Source organism: Narcine bancroftii, chromosome 13 (assembly GCF_036971445.1).
Source record: "Narcine bancroftii isolate sNarBan1 chromosome 13, sNarBan1.hap1, whole genome shotgun sequence".
Taxonomy (NCBI): domain Eukaryota; kingdom Metazoa; phylum Chordata; class Chondrichthyes; order Torpediniformes; family Narcinidae; genus Narcine; species Narcine bancroftii.
Genome location: NC_091481.1, coordinates 55,744,805 through 55,767,891, shown reverse-complemented (window position 1 = coordinate 55,767,891; position 23,087 = coordinate 55,744,805).

Sequence of the window (23,087 nt, the reverse complement as noted above, 5' to 3'; positions counted from 1 at the left end):
GCTCAGGCACTCACTGAGCCACTCCTTCACCACTCTACTCACTGTCTCACTGAGCCACACCTTCACTGCTCCACTCACCTACTCAGCCACTCCTTCACTGCTCTATTCACTCACTCACAGAGCTACTCCTTCACTGCTCCACTCACTCACTGAGGCAATCCTTCATTGCTCCACTCACTCACTGAGCCACTCCTTCACAGCTCCACTCACTCACTCACTGAGCCATTCCTTCACTGCTCCACTCACTCACTGACCCACTCCTTCACAGCTCCACTCACTCACTAACTGAGCCACTCCTTCATTGCTCCACTCACTCACTGAGCCACTCCTTCACAGCTCCACTCACTCACTCACTGAGCCACTCCTTCACTGCTCCTGTCACTCACTGAGCAACTCCTTCACTGCTCACTCACTCACTCACTAGCCACTCCTTCACAGCTCCACTCACTCACTAACTGAGCCATTCCTTCATGGCTCCACTCACTCAGTAAGCAACTCCTTCACTGCTCCACTGACTCACTGAGCCACTCCTTCACTGCTCCAGTCACTAATTGAGCAACTCCTTCAATGCTCCACTCACTCACTCACTGAGCAACTCCTTCACTGCTCCACTCACTCATTAAGCCACGCCTTCACTGCTCCACTGACTCACTGAGCCACTACTTCACTGCTCCACTCACTCACTGATGAGCCACTCCTTCACTACTCTACTCACTGTCTCACTGAGCCACACCTTCACTGCTCCACTCACCTACTCAGCCACTCCTTCACTGCTCTATTCACTCACTCACTGAGCCATTCCTTCACTGCTCCACTCACTCACTGATCCACTCCTTCACTGCTCCACTCACTCACTAACTGAGCCACTCCTTCAGTGCTCCACTCACTCACTAACTGAGCCTCTTCTTCACTGCTCCACTCACTCACTGAGCCACTCCTTCACTCCTCCACTCACTCAGTCATGAGCCACTCCTTCACTGCTCCTCTCACTAACTAAGCCACTCCTTCACTGCTCAACTCACTGACTAACTGAGCCACTCCTACACTGCTCTACTCACTCACTCACTGAGCCACTCCTTCACTGCTCCACTCATGAACTAAGCCACTCTTTCACTGCTCCACTCACTCACTCACTGAGGGACTCCTTCACTGCTCCACTCACTAACTAAGCCACTCCTTCACTGCTCCACTCACTCACTAAACACTCCTTACCTGCTCCACTCACTCACTAACTGAGCCACTCCTTCACTGCTCCACTCACTCACTGAGCCACTCCTTCACTGCAGTGCTCCACTCACTCACTAACTGAGCTCTCCTTAACTGCTCCACTCACTCACAGAGCCACTCGTTCACTGCTCCACTCAGTCACTCAATGAACACTCCTTCACTGCTCCACTCACTCACTAACTGAGCCACTCCTTCACTGCTCCACTCACTCACTGAGCCACTCCTTCACTGCTCCACTCACTCACTAACTGAGCCACTCCTTCACTGCTGTACTCACTCACTGAGCCACTCCTTCACTGCTCCACTCACTAACTGAGCCACTCCTTCACTGCTCCACTCACTCACTGATGAGCCACTCCTTCACTTCTCTACTCACTGTCTCACTGAGCCACACCTTCACTGCTCCACTCACCTACTCAGCCACTCCTTCACTGCTCTATTCACTCACTCACTGAGCTACTCCTTCACTGCTCCACTCACTCACTGAGGCACTCCTTCATTGCTCCACTCACTCACTGAGCCACTCCTTCACAGCTCCACTCACTCACTCACTGAGCCATTCCTTCACGGTTCCAGTCACTAACTAAGCAACTCCTTCACTGCTCCACTCACTCACTCACTGATCCACTCCTTCACGGCTCCACTCACTCACAAAGCCACTCCTTCACTGCTCCACTGACTCACTGAGCCACTCCTTCACTGCTCCACTCACTCACTGAGCCACTCCTTCACAGCTCCACTCACTCACTCACTGAGCCATTCCTTCACTGCTCCACTCACTCACTGACCCACTCTTTCACAGCTCCACTCACTCACTCACTGAGCCATTCCTTCACTGCTCCAGTCACTAACTGAGCAACTCCTTCACTGCTCACTCACTCACTCACTAGCCATTCCTTCACTGCTCCACTCACTCACTGAGCCACTCCTTCACTTCTCCACTCACTAACTGATCCACACCTTCACTGCTCCACTCACTCACTCAGCCACTCCTTCATTGCTCCACTCACTCACTGAGCCACTCCTTCAAAGCTCCACTCACTCACTCACTGAGCCACTCCTTCACTGCTCCAGTCACTAACTGAGCAACTCCTTCACTGCTCACTCACTCACTCACTAGCCACTCCTTCATGGCTCCACTCACTCACTAAGCCACTCATTCACTGCTCCACTGACTCACTGAGCCACTCCTTCAGTGCTCCACTCACTCACTAACTGAGCCTCTCCTTCACTGCTCCACTCACTCACTGAGCCACTCCTTCACTCCTCCACTCACTCAGTCATGAGCCACTCCTTCACAGCTCCACTCACTCACTAACTGAGCCATTCCTTCATGGCTCCACTCACTCAGTAAGCAACTCCTTCACTGCTCCACTGACTCACTGAGCCACTCCTTCACTGCTCCAGTCACTAATTGAGCAACTCCTTCAATGCTCCACTCACTCACTCACTGAGCAACTCCTTCACTGCTCCACTCACTCATTAAGCCACTCCTTCACTGCTCCACTGACTCACTGAGCCACTACTTCACTGCTCCACTCACTCACTGATCAGCCACTCCTTCACTAATCTACTCACTGTCTCACTGAGCCACACCTTCACTGCTCAACTCACCTACTCAGCCACTCCTTCACTGCTCTATTCACTCACTCACTGAGCCATTCCTTCACTGCTCCACTCACACACTGATCCACTCCTTCACTGCTCCACTCACTCACTGATCCACTCCTTCACTGCTCCACTCACTCACTAACTGAGCCACTCCTTCAGTGCTCCACTCACTCACTAACTGAGCCTCTTCTTCACTGCTCCACTCACTCACTGAGCCACTCCTTCACTCCTCCACTCACTCAGTCATGAGCCACTCCTTCACTGCTCCTCTCACTAACTAAGCCACTCCTTCACTGCTCAACTCACTGACTAACTGAGCCACTCCTACACTGCTCTACTCACTCACTCACTGAGCCACTCCTTCACTGCTCCACTCATGAACTAAGCCACTCTTTCACTGCTCCACTCACTCACTCACTGAGGGACTCCTTCACTGCTCCACTCACTAACTAAGCCACTCCTTCACTGCTCCACTCACTCACTAAACACTCCTTACCTGCTCCACTCACTCACTAACTGAGCCACTCCTTCACTGCTCCACTCACTCACTGAGCCACTCCTTCACTGCAGTGCTCCACTCACTCACTAACTGAGCTCTCCTTAACTGCTCCACTCACTCACAGAGCCACTCCTTTACTGCTCCACTCAGTCACTCAATGAACACTCCTTCACTGCTCCACTCACTCACTAACTGAGCCACTCCTTCACTGCTCCACTCACTCACTGAGCCACTCCTTCACTGCTCCACTCACTCACTAACTGAGCCACTCCTTCACTGCTGTACTCACTCACTGAGCCACTCCTTCACTGCTCCACTCACTAACTGAGCCACTCCTTCACTGCTCCACTCACTCACTGATGAGCCACTCCTTCACTACTCTACTCACTGTCTCACTGAGCCACACCTTCACTGCTCCACTCACCTACTCAGCCACTCCTTCACTGCTCTATTCACTCACTCACTGAGCTACTCCTTCACTGCTCCACTCACTCACTGAGGCACTCCTTCATTGCTCCACTCACTCACTGAGCCACTCCTTCACAGCTCCACTCACTCACTCACTGAGCCATTCCTTCACGGTTCCAGTCACTAACTAAGCAACTCCTTCACTGCTCCACTCACTCACTCACTGAGCAACTCCTTCACTGCTCCACTCCCTCACTCACTGAGCCATTCCTTCACTGCTCCACTCACTCACTGATCCACTCCTTCACTGCTCCACTCACTCACTAACTGAGCCATTCCATCACGGCTCCACTCACTCACAAAGCCACTCCTTCACTGCTCCACTGACTCACTGAGCCACTCCTTCACTGCTCCACTCACTCACTGAGCCACTCCTTCACAGCTCCACTCACTCACTCACTGAGCTATTCCTTCACTGCTCCACTCACTCACTGACCCACTCCTTCACAGCTCCACTCACTCACTCACTGAGCCATTCCTTGACTGCTCCAGTCACTAACTGAGCAACTCCTTCACTGCTCACTCACTCACTCACTAGCCATTCCTTCACTGCTCCACTCACTCACTGAGCCACTCCTTCACTTCTCCACTCACTAACTGATCCACACCTTCACTGCTCCACTCACTCACTCAGCCACTCCTTCATTGCTCCACTCACTCACTGAGCCACTCCTTCAAAGCTCCACTCACTCACTCACTGAGCCACTCCTTCACTGCTCCAGTCACTAACTGAGCAACTCCTTCACTGCTCACTCACTCACTCACTAGCCACTCCTTCATGGCTCCACTCACTCACTAAGCCACTCATTCACTGCTCCACTGACTCACTGAGCCACTCCTTCAGTGCTCCACTCACTCACTAACTGAGCCTCTCCTTCACTGCTCCACTCACTCACTGAGCCACTCCTTCACTCCTCCACTCACTCAGTCATGAGCCACTCCTTCACAGCTCCACTCACTCACTAACTGAGCCATTCTTTCATGGCTCCACTCACTCAGTAAGCAACTCCTTCACTGCTCCACTGACTCACTGAGCCACTCCTTCACTGCTCCAGTCACTAATTGAGCAACTCCTTCAATGCTCCACTCACTCACTCACTGAGCAACTCCTTCACAGCTCCACTCACTCACTAACTGAGCCATTCCTTCATGGCTCCACTCACTCATTAAGCCACTCCTTCACTGCTCCACTGACTCACTGAGCCACTACTTCACTGCTCCACTCACTCACTGATGAGCCACTCCTTCACTAATCTACTCACTGTCTCACTGAGCCACACCTTCACTGCTCCACTCACCTACTCAGCCACTCCTTCACTGCTCCACTCACACACTGATCCACTCCTTCACTGCTCCACTCACTCACTAACTGAGCCACTCCTTCAGTGCTCCACTCACTCACTAACTGAGCCTCTTCTTCACTGCTCCACTCACTCACTGAGCCACTCCTTCACTCCTCCACTCACTCAGTCATGAGCCACTCCTTCACTGCTCCTCTCACTAACTAAGCCACTCCTTCACTGCTCAACTCACTGACTAACTGAGCCACTCCTACACTGCTCTACTCACTCACTCACTGAGCCACTCCTTCACTGCTCCACTCATGAACTAAGCCACTCTTTCACTGCTCCACTCACTCACTCACTGAGGGACTCCTTCACTGCTCCACTCACTAACTAAGCCACTCCTTCACTGCTCCACTCACTCACTAAACACTCCTTACCTGCTCCACTCACTCACTAACTGAGCCACTCCTTCACTGCTCCACTCACTCACTGAGCCACTCCTTCACTGCAGTGCTCCACTCACTCACTAACTGAGCTCTCCTTAACTGCTCCACTCACTCACAGAGCCACTCCTTCACTGCTCCACTCAGTCACTCAATGAACACTCCTTCACTGCTCCACTCACTCACTAACTGAGCCACTCCTTCACTGCTCCACTCACTCACTGAGCCACTCCTTCACTGCTCCACTCACTCACTAACTGAGCCACTCCTTCACTGCTGTACTCACTCACTGAGCCACTCCTTCACTGCTCCACTCACTAACTGAGCCACTCCTTCACTGCTCCACTCACTCACTGATGAGCCACTCCTTCACTACTCTACTCACTGTCTCACTGAGCCACACCTTCACTGCTCCACTCACCTACTCAGCCACTCCTTCACTGCTCTATTCACTCACTCACTGAGCTACTCCTTCACTGCTCCACTCACTCACTGAGGCACTCCTTCATTGCTCCACTCACTCACTGAGCCACTCCTTCACAGCTCCACTCACTCACTCACTGAGCCATTCCTTCACGGTTCCAGTCACTAACTAAGCAACTCCTTCACTGCTCCACTCACTCACTCACTGAGCAACTCCTTCACTGCTCCACTCCCTCACTCACTGAGCCATTCCTTCACTGCTCCACTCACTCACTGATCCACTCCTTCACTGCTCCACTCACTCACTAACTGAGCCATTCCATCACGGCTCCACTCACTCACAAAGCCACTCCTTCACTGCTCCACTGACTCACTGAGCCACTCCTTCACTGCTCCACTCACTCACTGAGCCACTCCTTCACAGCTCCACTCACTCACTCACTGAGCCATTCCTTCACTGCTCCACTCACTCACTGACCCACTCCTTCACAGCTCCACTCACTCACTCACTGAGCCATTGCTTCACTTCTCCAGTCACGAACTGAGCAACTCCTTCACTGCTCACTCACTCACTCACTAGCCATTCCTTCACTGCTCCACTCACTCACTGAGCCACTCCTTCACTTCTCCACTCACTAACTGATCCACACCTTCACTGCTCCACTCACTCACTCAGCCACTCCTTCATTGCTCCACTCACTCACTGAGCCACTCCTTCACAGCTCCACTCACTCACTCACTGAGCCACTCCTTCACTGCTCACTCACTCACTCACTAGCCACTCCTTCACAGCTCCACTCACTCACTAACTGAGCCATTCCTTCATGGCTCCACTCACTCACTAAGCAACTCCTTCACTGCTCCACTGACTCACTGAGCCACTCCTTCACTGCTCCAGCCACTAATTGAGCAACTCCTTCAATGCTCCACTCACTCACTCACTGAGCAACTCCTTCACTGCTCCACTCACTCATTAAGCCACTCCTTCACTGCTCCACTGACTCACTGAGCCACTACTTCACTGCTCCACTCACTCACTGATGAGCCACTCCTTCACTACTCTACTCACTGTCTCACTGAGCCATACCTTCACTGCTCCACTCACCTACTCAGCCACTCCTTCACTGCTCTATTCACTCACTCACTGAGCCATTCCTTCACTGCTCCACTCACTCACTGATCCACTCCTTCACTGCTCCACTCACTCACTAACTGAGCCACTCCTTTAGTGCTCCACTCACTCACTAACTGAGCCTCTTCTTCACTGCTCCACTCACTCACTGAGCCACTCCTTCACTCCTCCACTCACTCAGTCATGAGCCACTCCTTCACTGCTCCTCTCACTAACTAAGCCACTCCTTCACTGCTCAACTCACTGACTAACTGAGCCACTCCTACACTGCTCTACTCACTCACTCACTGAGCCACTCCTTCACTGCTCCACTCATGAACTAAGCCACTCTTTCACTGCTCCACTCACTCACTCACTGAGGGACTCCTTCACTGCTCCACTCACTAACTAAGCCACTCCTTCACTGCTCCACTCAGTCACTAAACACTCCTTACCTGCTCCACTCACTCACTAACTGAGCCACTCCTTCACTGCTCCACTCACTCACTGAGCCACTCCTTCACTGCAGTGCTCCACTCACTCACTAACTGAGCTCTCCTTAACTGCTCCACTCACTCACAGAGCCACTCCTTCACTGCTCCACTCAGTCACTCAATGAACACTCCTTCACTGCTCCACTCACTCACTAACTGAGCCACTCCTTCACTGCTGTACTCACTCACTGAGCCACTCCTTCACTGCTCCACTCACTAACTGAGCCACTCCTTCACTGCTCCACTCACTCACTGATGAGCCACTCCTTCACTACTCTACTCACTGTCTCACTGAGCCACACCTTCACTGCTCCACTCACCTACTCAGCCACTCCTTCACTGCTCTATTCACTCACTCACTGAGCTACTCCTTCACTGCTCCACTCACTCACTGAGGCACTCCTTCATTGCTCCACTCACTCACTGAGCCACTCCTTCACAGCTCCACTCACTCACTCACTGAGCCATTCCTTCACGGTTCCAGTCACTAACTAAGCAACTCCTTCACTGCTCCACTCACTCACTCACTGAGCAACTCCTTCACTGCTCCACTCCCTCACTCACTGAGCCATTCCTTCACTGCTCCACTCACTCACTGATCCACTCCTTCACTGCTCCACTCACTCACTAACTGAGCCATTCCATCACGGCTCCACTCACTCACAAAGCCACTCCTTCACTGCTCCACTGACTCACTGAGCCACTCCTTCACTGCTCCACTCACTCACTGAGCCACTCCTTCACAGCTCCACTCACTCACTCACTGAGCCATTCCTTCACTGCTCCACTCACTCACTGACCCACTCCTTCACAGCTCCACTCACTCACTCACTGAGCCATTCCTTCACTGCTCCAGTCACTAACTGAGCAACTCCTTCACTGCTCACTCACTCACTCACTAGCCATTCCTACACTGCTCCACTCACTCACTGAGCCACTCCTTCACTTCTCCACTCACTAACTGATCCACACCTTCACTGCTCCACTCACTCACTCAGCCACTCCTTCATTGCTCCACTCACTCACTGAGCCACTCCTTCAAAGCTCCACTCACTCACTCACTGAGCCACTCCTTCACAGCTCCAGTCACTAACTGAGCAACTCCTTCACTGCTCACTCACTCACTTACTAGCCACTCCTTCACAGCTCCACTCACTCACTAACTGAGCCATTCCTTCATGGCTCCACTCACTCACTAAGCCACTCATTCACTGCTCCACTGACTCACTGAGCCACTCCTTCAGTGCTCCACTCACTCACTAACTGAGCCTCTCCTTCACTGCTCCACTCACTCACTGAGCCACTCCTTCACTCCTCCACTCACTCAGTCATGAGCCACTCCTTCACTGCTCAACTCACTGACTAACTGAGCCACTCCTACACTGCTCCACTCACTCACTCATTGAGCCACTCCTTCACTGATCCACTCACTCACTCACTGAGGGACTCCTTCACTGCTTCACTCACTAACTAAGCCTCTCCTTCACTGCTCCACTCACTCACTAAGCCACTCCTTACCTGCTCCACTCACTCACTAACTGAGCCATTCCTTCACTGTTCCACACACTCAATCACTCATCGAGCCACTCCTTCACTGCTCCACTCACTCACTGAGCCACTCCTTCACTGCAGTGCTCCACTCACTCACTAACTGAGCTCTCCTTCACTGCTCTACTCACTCACTGAGCCACTCCTTCACTGCTCCACTCAGTCACTCAATGAACACTACATCACTGCTCTACTCACTCACTGAGCCACTCCTTCAGTGCTCCACTCAGTCACTAACTTAGCCTCTCCTTCACTGCTCCACTCACTCACTGAGACACTCCTTCACTGCTCTATTCACTCACTCACTGAGCCACTCCTTCACTGCTCCAGTCACTAACTGAGCAACTCCTTCACTGCTCCACTCACTCACTCACTGAGCAACTCCTTCACTGCTCCACTCACTCATTAAGCCACTCCTTCACTGCTCCACTGACTCACTGAGCCACTACTTCACTGCTCCACTCACTCACTGATGAGCCACTCCTTCACTACTCTACTCACTGTCTCACTGAGCCACACCTTCACTGCTCCACTCACTCACTGATCCACTCCTTCACTGCTCCACTCACTCACTAACTGAGCCATTCCATCACGGCTCCACTCACTCACAAAGCCACTCCTTCACTGCTCCACTGACTCACTGAGCCACTCCTTCACTGCTCCACTCACTCACTGAGCCACTCCTTCACAGCTCCACTCACTCACTCACTGAGCCATTCCTTCACTGCTCCACTCACTCACTGACCCACTCCTTCACAGCTCCACTCACTCACTCACTGAGCCATTCCTTCACTGCTCCAGTCACTAACTGAGCAACTCCTTCACTGCTCACTCACTCACTCACTAGCCATTCCTTCACTGCTCCACTCACTCACTGAGCCACTCCTTCACTTCTCCACTCACTAACTGATCCACACCTTCACTGCTCCACTCACTCACTCAGCCACTCCTTCATTGCTCCACTCACTCACTGAGCCACTCCTTCAAAGCTCCACTCACTCACTCACTGAGCCACTCCTTCACTGCTCCAGTCACTAACTGAGCAACTCCTTCACTGCTCACTCACTCACTCACTAGCCACTCCTTCACAGCTCCACTCACTCACTAACTGAGCCATTCCTTCATGGCTCCACTCACTCACTAAGCAACTCATTCACTGCTCCACTGACTCACTGAGCCACTCCTTCAGTGCTCCACTCACTCACTAACTGAGCCTCTCCTTCACTGCTCCAGTCACTAACTGAGCAACTCCTTCACTGCTCACTCACTCACTCACTAGCCACTCCTTCACAGCTCCACTCACTCACTCACTGAGCCATTCCTTCACTGCTCCAGTCACTAACTGAGCAACTCCTTCACTGCTCCACTCACTCACTCACTGAGCAACTCCTTCACTGCTCCACTCACTCACTGAGCCATTACTTCACTGCTCCACTCACTCACTGATGAGCCACTCCTTCACTACTCTACTCACTGTCTCACTGAGCCACACCTTCACTGCTCCACTCACCTACTCAGCTACTCCTTCACTGCTCGATTCACTCACTCACTGAGCCATTCCTTCACTGCTCCAGTCACTAACTGAGCAACTCCTTCACTGCTCCACGCACTCACTCACTGAGCCATTCCTTCACTGCTCCACTCACTCACTGATCCACTCCTTCACTGCTCCACTCGCTCACTAACTGAGCCACTCCTTCAGTGCTCCACTCACTCACTAACTGAGCCTCTTTTTCACTGCTCCACTCACTCACTGAGCCACTCCTTCACTCCTCCACTCACTCAGTCATGAGCCACTCCTTCACTGCTCCTCTCACTAACTAAGCCACTCCTTCACTGCTCAACTCACTGATTAACTGAGCCACTCCTACACTGCTCTACTCACTCACTCACTGAGCCACTCCTTCACTCCTCCACTCACTCAGTCATGAGCCACTCCTTCACTGCTCCTCTCACTAACTGAGCCACTCCTTCACTGCTCTACTCACTCACTGAGACACTCCTACACTGCTCCGCTCAGGCACTCACTGAGCCACTCCTTCACCACTCTACTCACTGTCTCACTGAGCCACACCTTCACTGCTCCACTCACCTACTCAGCCACTCCTTCACTGCTCTATTCACTCACTCACAGAGCTACTCCTTCACTGCTCCACTCACTCACTGAGGCAATCCTTCATTGCTCCACTCACTCACTGAGCCACTCCTTCACAGCTCCACTCACTCACTCACTGAGCCATTCCTTCACTGCTCCACTCACTCACTGACCCACTCCTTCACAGCTCCACTCACTCACTAACTGAGCCACTCCTTCATTGCTCCACTCACTCACTGAGCCACTCCTTCACAGCTCCACTCACTCACTCACTGAGCCACTCCTTCACTGCTCCTGTCACTCACTGAGCAACTCCTTCACTGCTCACTCACTCACTCACTAGCCACTCCTTCACAGCTCCACTCACTCACTAACTGAGCCATTCCTTCATGGCTCCACTCACTCAGTAAGCAACTCCTTCACTGCTCCACTGACTCACTGAGCCACTCCTTCACTGCTCCAGTCACTAATTGAGCAACTCCTTCAATGCTCCACTCACTCACTCACTGAGCAACTCCTTCACTGCTCCACTCACTCATTAAGCCACGCCTTCACTGCTCCACTGACTCACTGAGCCACTACTTCACTGCTCCACTCACTCACTGATGAGCCACTCCTTCACTACTCTACTCACTGTCTCACTGAGCCACACCTTCACTGCTCCACTCACCTACTCAGCCACTCCTTCACTGCTCTATTCACTCACTCACTGAGCCATTCCTTCACTGCTCCACTCACTCACTGATCCACTCCTTCACTGCTCCACTCACTCACTAACTGAGCCACTCCTTCAGTGCTCCACTCACTCACTAACTGAGCCTCTTCTTCACTGCTCCACTCACTCACTGAGCCACTCCTTCACTCCTCCACTCACTCAGTCATGAGCCACTCCTTCACTGCTCCTCTCACTAACTAAGCCACTCCTTCACTGCTCAACTCACTGACTAACTGAGCCACTCCTACACTGCTCTACTCACTCACTCACTGAGCCACTCCTTCACTGCTCCACTCATGAACTAAGCCACTCTTTCACTGCTCCACTCACTCACTCACTGAGGGACTCCTTCACTGCTCCACTCACTAACTAAGCCACTCCTTCACTGCTCCACTCACTCACTAAACACTCCTTACCTGCTCCACTCACTCACTAACTGAGCCACTCCTTCACTGCTCCACTCACTCACTGAGCCACTCCTTCACTGCAGTGCTCCACTCACTCACTAACTGAGCTCTCCTTAACTGCTCCACTCACTCACAGAGCCACTCGTTCACTGCTCCACTCAGTCACTCAATGAACACTCCTTCACTGCTCCACTCACTCACTAACTGAGCCACTCCTTCACTGCTCCACTCACTCACTGAGCCACTCCTTCACTGCTCCACTCACTCACTAACTGAGCCACTCCTTCACTGCTGTACTCACTCACTGAGCCACTCCTTCACTGCTCCACTCACTAACTGAGCCACTCCTTCACTGCTCCACTCACTCACTGATGAGCCACTCCTTCACTTCTCTACTCACTGTCTCACTGAGCCACACCTTCACTGCTCCACTCACCTACTCAGCCACTCCTTCACTGCTCTATTCACTCACTCACTGAGCTACTCCTTCACTGCTCCACTCACTCACTGAGGCACTCCTTCATTGCTCCACTCACTCACTGAGCCACTCCTTCACAGCTCCACTCACTCACTCACTGAGCCATTCCTTCACGGTTCCAGTCACTAACTAAGCAACTCCTTCACTGCTCCACTCACTCACTCACTGAGCAACTCCTTCACTGCTCCACTCCCTCACTCACTGAGCCATTCCTTCACTGCTCCACTCACTCACTGATCCACTCCTTCACGGCTCCACTCACTCACAAAGCCACTCCTTCACTGCTCCACTGACTCACTGAGCCACTCCTTCACTGCTCCACTCACTCACTGAGCCACTCCTTCACAGCTCCACTCACTCACTCACTGAGCCATTCCTTCACTGCTCCACTCACTCACTGACCCACTCTTTCACAGCTCCACTCACTCACTCACTGAGCCATTCCTTCACTGCTCCAGTCACTAACTGAGCAACTCCTTCACTGCTCACTCACTCACTCACTAGCCATTCCTTCACTGCTCCACTCACTCACTGAGCCACTCCTTCACTTCTCCACTCACTAACTGATCCACACCTTCACTGCTCCACTCACTCACTCAGCCACTCCTTCATTGCTCCACTCACTCACTGAGCCACTCCTTCAAAGCTCCACTCACTCACTCACTGAGCCACTCCTTCACTGCTCCAGTCACTAACTGAGCAACTCCTTCACTGCTCACTCACTCACTCACTAGCCACTCCTTCATGGCTCCACTCACTCACTAAGCCACTCATTCACTGCTCCACTGACTCACTGAGACACTCCTTCAGTGCTCCACTCACTCACTAACTGAGCCTCTCCTTCACTGCTCCACTCACTCACTGAGCCACTCCTTCACTCCTCCACTCACTCAGTCATGAGCCACTCCTTCACAGCTCCACTCACTCACTAACTGAGCCATTCCTTCATGGCTCCACTCACTCAGTAAGCAACTCCTTCACTGCTCCACTGACTCACTGAGCCACTCCTTCACTGCTCCAGTCACTAATTGAGCAACTCCTTCAATGCTCCACTCACTCACTCACTGAGCAACTCCTTCACTGCTCCACTCACTCATTAAGCCACTCCTTCACTGCTCCACTGACTCACTGAGCCACTACTTCACTGCTCCACTCACTCACTGATCAGCCACTCCTTCACTAATCTACTCACTGTCTCACTGAGCCACACCTTCACTGCTCAACTCACCTACTCAGCCACTCCTTCACTGCTCTATTCACTCACTCACTGAGCCATTCCTTCACTGCTCCACTCACACACTGATCCACTCCTTCACTGCTCCACTCACTCACTAACTGAGCCACTCCTTCAGTGCTCCACTCACTCACTAACTGAGCCTCTTCTTCACTGCTCCACTCACTCACTGAGCCACTCCTTCACTCCTCCACTCACTCAGTCATGAGCCACTCCTTCACTGCTCCTCTCACTAACTAAGCCACTCCTTCACTGCTCAACTCACTGACTAACTGAGCCACTCCTACACTGCTCTACTCACTCACTCACTGAGCCACTCCTTCACTGCTCCACTCATGAACTAAGCCACTCTTTCACTGCTCCACTCACTCACTCACTGAGGGACTCCTTCACTGCTCCACTCACTAACTAAGCCACTCCTTCACTGCTCCACTCACTCACTAAACACTCCTTACCTGCTCCACTCACTCACTAACTGAGCCACTCCTTCACTGCTCCACTCACTCACTGAGCCACTCCTTCACTGCAGTGCTCCACTCACTCACTAACTGAGCTCTCCTTAACTGCTCCACTCACTCACAGAGCCACTCCTTTACTGCTCCACTCAGTCACTCAATGAACACTCCTTCACTGCTCCACTCACTCACTAACTGAGCCACTCCTTCACTGCTCCACTCACTCACTGAGCCACTCCTTCACTGCTCCACTCACTCACTAACTGAGCCACTCCTTCACTGCTGTACTCACTCACTGAGCCACTCCTTCACTGCTCCACTCACTAACTGAGCCACTCCTTCACTGCTCCACTCACTCACTGATGAGCCACTCCTTCACTACTCTACTCACTGTCTCACTGAGCCACACCTTCACTGCTCCACTCACCTACTCAGCCACTCCTTCACTGCTCTATTCACTCACTCACTGAGCTACTCCTTCACTGCTCCACTCACTCACTGAGGCACTCCTTCATTGCTCCACTCACTCACTGAGCCACTCCTTCACAGCTCCACTCACTCACTCACTGAGCCATTCCTTCACGGTTCCAGTCACTAACTAAGCAACTCCTTCACTGCTCCACTCACTCACTCACTGAGCAACTCCTTCACTGCTCCACTCCCTCACTCACTGAGCCATTCCTTCACTGCTCCACTCACTCACTGATCCACTCCTTCACTGCTCCACTCACTCACTAACTGAGCCATTCCATCACGGCTCCACTCACTCACAAAGCCACTCCTTCACTGCTCCACTGACTCACTGAGCCACTCCTTCACTGCTCCACTCACTCACTGAGCCACTCCTTCACAGCTCCACTCACTCACTCACTGAGCCATTCCTTCACTGCTCCACTCACTCACTGACCCACTCCTTCACAGCTCCACTCACTCACTCACTGAGCCATTCCTTCACTGCTCCAGTCACGAACTGAGCAACTCCTTCACTGCTCACTCACTCACTCACTAGCCATTCCTTCACTGCTCCACTCACTCACTGAGCCACTCCTTCACTTCTCCACTCACTAACTGATCCACACCTTCACTGCTCCACTCACTCACTCAGCCACTCCTTCATTGCTCCACTCACTCACTGAGCCACTCCTTCACAGCTCCACTCACTCACTCACTGAGCCACTCCTTCACTGCTCCTGTCACTAACTGAGCAACTCCTTCACTGCTCACTCACTCACTCACTAGCCACTCCTTCACAGCTCCACTCACTCACTAACTGAGCCATTCCTTCATGGCTCCACTCACTCACTCACTGAGCAACTCCTTCACTGCTCCACTCACTCATTAAGCCACTCCTTCACTGCTCCACTGACTCACTGAGCCACTACTTCACTGCTCCACTCACTCACTGATGAGCCACTCCTTCACTACTCTACTCACTCACTCACTGAGCCACTCCTTCACTGCTCCACTCATGAACTAAGCCACTCTTTCACTGCTCCACTCACTCACTCACTGAGGGACTCCTTCACTGCTCCACTCACTAACTAAGCCACTCCTTCACTGCTCCACTCACTCACTAAACACTCCTTACCTGCTCCACTCACTCACTAACTGAGCCACTCCTTCACTGCTCCACTCACTCACTGAGCCACTCCTTCACTGCAGTGCTCCACTCACTCACTAACTGAGCTCTCCTTAACTGCTCCACTCACTCACAGAGCCACTCGTTCACTGCTCCACTCAGTCACTCAATGAACACTCCTTCACTGCTCCACTCACTCACTAACTGAGCCACTCCTTCACTGCTCCACTCACTCACTTAGCCACTCCTTCACTGCTCCACTCACTCACTAACTGAGCCACTCCTTCACTGCTGTACTCACTCACTGAGCCACTCATTCACTGCTCCACTCACTAACTGAGCCACTCCTTCACTGCTCCACTCACTCACTGATGAGCCACTCCTTCACTTCTCTACTCACTGTCTCACTGAGCCACACCTTCACTGCTCCACTCACCTACTCAGCCACTCCTTCACTGCTCTATTCACTCACTCACTGAGCTACTCCTTCACTGCTCCACTCACTCACTGAGGCACTCCTTCATTGCTCCACTCACTCACTGAGCCACTCCTTCACAGCTCCACTCACTCACTCACTGAGCCATTCCTTCACGGTTCCAGTCACTAACTAAGCAACTCCTTCACTGCTCCACTCACTCACTCACTGAGCAATTCCTTCACTGCTCCACTCCCTCACTCACTGAGCCATTCCTTCACTGCTCCACTCACTCACTGATCCACTCCTTCACTGCTCCACTCACTCACTAACTGAGCCATTCCATCACGGCTCCACTCACTCACAAAGCCACTCCTTCACTGCTCCACTGACTCACTGAGCCACTCCTTCACTGCTCCACTCACTCACTGAGCCACTCCTTCACAGCTCCACTCACTCACTCACTGAGCCATTCCTTCACTGCTCCACTCACTCACTGACCCACTCTTTCACAGCTCCACTCACTCACTCACTGAGCCATTCCTTCACTGCTCCAGTCACTAACTGAGCAACTCCTTCACTGCTCACTCACTCACTCACTAGCCATTCCTTCACTGCTCCACTCACTCACTGAGCCACTCCTTCACTTCTCCACTCACTAACTGATCCACACCTTCACTGCTCCACTCACTCACTCAGCCACTCCTTCATTGCTCCACTCACTCACTGAGCCACTCCTTCAAAGCTCCACTCACTCACTCACTGAGCCACTCCTTCACTGCTCCAGTCACTAACTGAGCAACTCCTTCACTGCTCACTCACTCACTCACTAGCCACTCCTTCATGGCTCCACTCACTCACTAAGCCACTCATTCACTGCTCCACTGACTCACTGAGCCACTCCTTCAGTGCTCCACTCACTCACTAACTGAGCCTCTCCTTCACTGCTCCACTCACTCACTGAGCCACTCCTTCACTCCTCCACTCACTCAGTCATGAGCCACTCCTTCACAGCTCCACTCACTCACTAACTGAGCCATTCCTTCATGGCTCCACTCACTCAGTAAGCAACTCCTTCACTGCTCCACTGACTCACTGAGCCACTCCTTCACTGCTCCAGTCACTAATTGAGCAACTCCTTCAATGCTCCACTCACTCACTCATTAAGCCACTCCTTCACTGCTCCACTGACTCACTGAGCCACTACTTCACTGCTCCACTCACTCACTGATCAGCCACTCCTTCACTAATCTACTCACTGTCTCACTGAGCCACACCTTCACTGCTCAACTCACCTACTCAGCCACTCCTTCACTGCTCTATTCACTCACTCACTGAGCCATTCCTTCACTGCTCCACTCACACACTGATCCACTCCTTCACTGCTCCACTCACTCACTAACTGAGCCACTCCTTCAGTGCTCCACTCACTCACTAACTGAGCCTCTTCTTCACTGCTCCACTCACTCACTGAGCCACTCCTTCACTCCTCCACTCACTCAGTCATGAGCCACTCCTTCACTGCTCCTCTCACTAACTAAGCCACTCCTTCACTGCTCAACTCACTGACTAACTGAGCCACTCCTACACTGCTCTACTCACTCACTCACTGAGCCACTCCTTCACTGCTCCACTCATGAACTAAGCCACTCTTTCACTGCTCCACTCACTCACTCACTGAGGGACTCCTTCACTGCTCCACTCACTAACTAAGCCACTCCTTCACTGCTCCACTCACTCACTAAACACTCCTTACCTGCTCCACTCACTCACTAACTGAGCCACTCCTTCACTGCTCCACTCACTCACTGAGCCACTCCTTCACTGCAGTGCTCCACTCACTCACTAACTGAGCTCTCCTTAACTGCTCCACTCACTCACAGAGCCACTCCTTCACTGCTCCACTCAGTCACTCAATGAACACTCCTTCACTGCTCCACTCACTCACTAACTGAGCCACTCCTTCACTGCTCCACTCACTCACTGAGCCACTCCTTCACTGCTCCACTCACTCACTAACTGAGCCACTCCTTCACTGCTGTACTCACTCACTGAGCCACTCCTTCACTGCTCCACTCACTAACTGAGCCACTCCTTCACTGCTCCACTCACTCACTGATGAGCCACTCCTTCACTACTCTACTCACTGTCTCACTGAGCCACACCTTCACTGCTCCACTCACCTACTCAGCCACTCCTTCACTGCTCTATTCACTCACTCACTGAGCTACTCCTTCACTGCTCCACTCACTCACTGAGGCACTCCTTCATTGCTCCACTCACTCACTGAGCCACTCCTTCACAGCTCCACTCACTCACTCACTGAGCCATTCCTTCACGGTTCCAGTCACTAACTAAGCAACTCCTTCACTGCTCCACTCACTCACTCACTGAGCAACTCCTTCACTGCTCCACTCCCTCACTCACTGAGCCATTCCTTCACTGCTCCACTCATTCACTGATCCACTCCTTCACTGCTCCACTCACTCACTAACTGAGCCATTCCATCACGGCTCCACTCACTCACAAAGCCACTCCTTCACTGCTCCACTGACTCACTGAGCCACTCCTTCACTGCTCCACTCACTCACTGAGCCACTCCTTCACAGCTCCACTCACTCACTCACTGAGCCATTCCTTCACTGCTCCACTCACTCACTGACCCACTCCTTCACAGCTCCACTCACTCACTCACTGAGCCATTCCTTCACTGCTCCAGTCACGAACTGAGCAACTCCTTCACTGCTCACTCACTCACTCACTAGCCATTCCTTCACTGCTCCACTCACTCACTGAGCCACTCCTTCACTTCTCCACTCACTAACTGATCCACACCTTCACTGCTCCACTCACTCACTCAGCCACTCCTTCATTGCTCCACTCACTCACTGAGCCACTCCTTCACAGCTCCACTCACTCACTCACTGAGCCACTCCTTCACTGCTCCTGTCACTAACTGAGCAACTCCTTCACTGCTCACTCACTCACTCACTAGCCACTCCTTCACAGCTCCACTCACTCACTAACTGAGCCATTCCTTCATGGCTCCACTCACTCACTCACTGAGCAACTCCTTCACTGCTCCACTCACTCATTAAGCCACTCCTTCACTGCTCCACTGACTCACTGAGCCACTACTTCACTGCTCCACTCACTCACTGATGAGCCACTCCTTCACTACTCTACTCACTGTCTCACTGAGCCATACCTTCACTGCTCCACTCACCTACTCAGCCACTCCTTCACTGCTCTATTCACTCACTCACTGAGCCATTCCTTCACTGCTCCACTCACTCACTGATCCACTCCTTCACTGCTCCACTCACTCACTAACTGAGCCACTCCTTCAGTGCTCCACTCACTCACTAACTGAGCCTCTTCTTCACTGCTCCACTCACTCACTGAGCCACTCCTTCACTCCTCCACTCACTCAGTCATGAGCCACTCCTTCACTGCTCCTCTCACTAACTAAGCCACTCCTTCACTGCTCAACTCACTGACTAACTGAGCCACTCCTACACTGCTCTACTCACTCACTCACTGAGCCACTCCTTCACTGCTCCACTCATGAACTAAGCCACTCTTTCACTGCTCCACTCACTCACTCACTGAGGGACTCCTTCACTGCTCCACTCACTAAGTAAGCCACTCCTTCACTGCTCCACTCACTCACTAAACACTCCTTACCTGCTCCACTCACTCACTAACTGAGCCACTCCTTCACTGCAGTGCTCCACTCACTCACTAACTGAGCTCTCCTTAACTGCTCCACTCACTCACTGAGCCACTCCTTCACTGCAGTGCTCCACTCACTCACTAACTGAGCTCTCCTTAACTGCTCCACTCACTCACAGAGCCACTCCTTCACTGCTCCACTCAGTCACTCAATGAACACTCCTTCACTGCTCCACTCACTCACTAACTGAGCCACTCCTTCACTGCTCCACTCACTCACTGAGCCACTCCTTCACTGCTCCACTCACTCACTAACTGAGCCACTCCTTCACTGCTGTACTCACTCACTGAGCCACTCCTTCACTGCTCCACTCACTAACTGAGCCACTCCTTCACTGCTCCACTCACTCACTGATGAGCCACTCCTTCACTACTCTACTCACTGTCTCACTGAGCCACACCTTCACAGCTCCACTCACCTACTCAGCCACTCCTTCACTGCTCTATTCACTCACTCACTGAGCTACTCCTTCACTGCTCCACTCACTCACTGAGGCACTCCTTCATTGCTCCACTCACTCACTGAGCCACTCCTTCACAGCTCCACTCACTCACTCACTGAGCCATTCCTTCACGGTTCCAGTCACTAACTAAGCAACTCCTTCACTGCTCCACTCACTCACTCACTGAGCAACTCCTTCACTGCTCCACTCCCTCACTCACTGAGCCATTCCTTCACTGCTCCACTCACTCACTGATCCACTCCTTCACTGCTCCACTCACTCACTAACTGAGCCATTCCATCACGGCTCCACTCACTCACAAAGCCACTCCTTCACTGCTCCACTGACTCACTGAGCCACTCCTTCACTGCTCCACTCACTCACTGAGCCACTCCTTCACAGCTCCACTCACTCACTCACTGAGCCATTCCTTCACTGCTCCACTCACTCACTGACCCACTCCTTCACAGCTCCACTCACTCACTCACTGAGCCATTCCTTCACTGCTCCAGTCACTAACTGAGCAACTCCTTCACTGCTCACTCACTCACTCACTAGCCATTCCTACACTGCTCCACTCACTCACTGAGCCACTCCTTCACTTCTCCACTCACTAACTGATCCACACCTTCACTGCTCCACTCACTCACTCAGCCACTCCTTCATTGCTCCACTCACTCACTGAGCCACTCCTTCAAAGCTCCACTCACTCACTCACTGAGCCACTCCTTCACAGCTCCAGTCACTAACTGAGCAACTCCTTCACTGCTCACTCACTCACTCACTAGCCACTCCTTCACAGCTCCACTCACTCACTAACTGAGCCATTCCTTCATGGATCCACTCACTCACTAAGCCACTCATTCACTGCTCCACTGACTCACTGAGCCACTCCTTCAGTGCTCCACTCACTCACTAACTGAGCCTCTCCTTCACTGCTCCACTCACTCACTGAGCCACTCCTTCACTCCTCCACTCACTCAGTCATGAGCCACTCCTTCACTGCTCAACTCACTGACTAACTGAGCCACTCCTACACTGCTCTACTCACTCACTCACTGAGACAATCCTTCACTGCTCCACTCACTAACTAAGCCACTCTTTCACTGCTCCACTCACTCACTCATTGAGCCACTCCTTCACTGATCCACTCACTCACTCACTGAGGGACTCCTTCACTGCTTCACTCACTAACTAAGCCTCTCCTTCACTGCTCCAGTCACTCACTAAGCCACTCCTTACCTGCTCCACTCACTCACTAACTGAGCCATTCCTTCACTGTTCCACACACTCAATCACTCATCGAGCCACTCCTTCACTGCTCCACTCACTCACTGAGCCACTCCTTCACTGCAGTGCTCCACTCACTCACTAACTGAGCTCTCCTTCACTGCTCTACTCACTCACTGAGCCACTCCTTCACTGCTCCACTCAGTCACTAACTTAGCCTCTCCTTCACTGCTCCACTCACTCACTGAGACACTCCTTCACTGCTCTATTCACTCACTCACTGAGCCATTCCTTCACTGCTCCAGTCACTAACTGAGCAACTCCTTCACTGCTCCACTCACTCACTCACTGAGCAACTCCTTCACTGCTCCACTCACTCACTGATGAGCCACTCCTTCACTACTCTACTCACTGTCTCACTGAGCCACACCTTCACTGCTCCACTCACCTACTCAGCCACTCCTTCACTGCTCGATTCACTCACTCACTGAGCCATTTCTTCACTGCTCCAGTCACTAACTGAGCAACTCCTTCACTGCTCCACGCACTCACTCACTGAGCCATTCCTTCACTGCTCCACTCACTCACTGATCCACTCCTTCACTGCTCCACTCACTCACTAACTGAGCCACTCCTTCAGTGCTCCACTCACTCACTAACTGAGCCTCTTTTTCACTGCTCCACTCACTCACTGAGCCACTCCTTCACTCCTCCACTCACTCAGTCATGAGCCACTCCTTCACTGCTCCTCTCACTAAGCCACTCCTTCACTGCTCAACTCACTGACTAACTGAGCCACTCCTACACTGCTCTACTCACTCACTCACTGAGCCACTCCTTCACTCCTCCACTCACTCAGTCATGAGCAACTCCTTCACTGCTCCTCTCACTAACTGAGCCACTCCTTCACTGCTCTACTCACTCACTGAGACACTCCTACACTGCTCCGCTCAGGCACTCACTGAGCCACTCCTTCACTGCTCCACTCACTCAATGATGAGCCACTCCTTCACCACTCTACTCACTGTCTCACTGAGCCACACCTTCACTGCTCCACTCACCTACTCAGCCACTCCTTCACTGCTCTATTCACTCACTCACAGAGCTACTCCTTCACTGCTCCACTCACTCACTGAGGCAATCCTTCATTGCTCCACTCACTCACTGAGCCACTCCTTCACAGCTCCACTC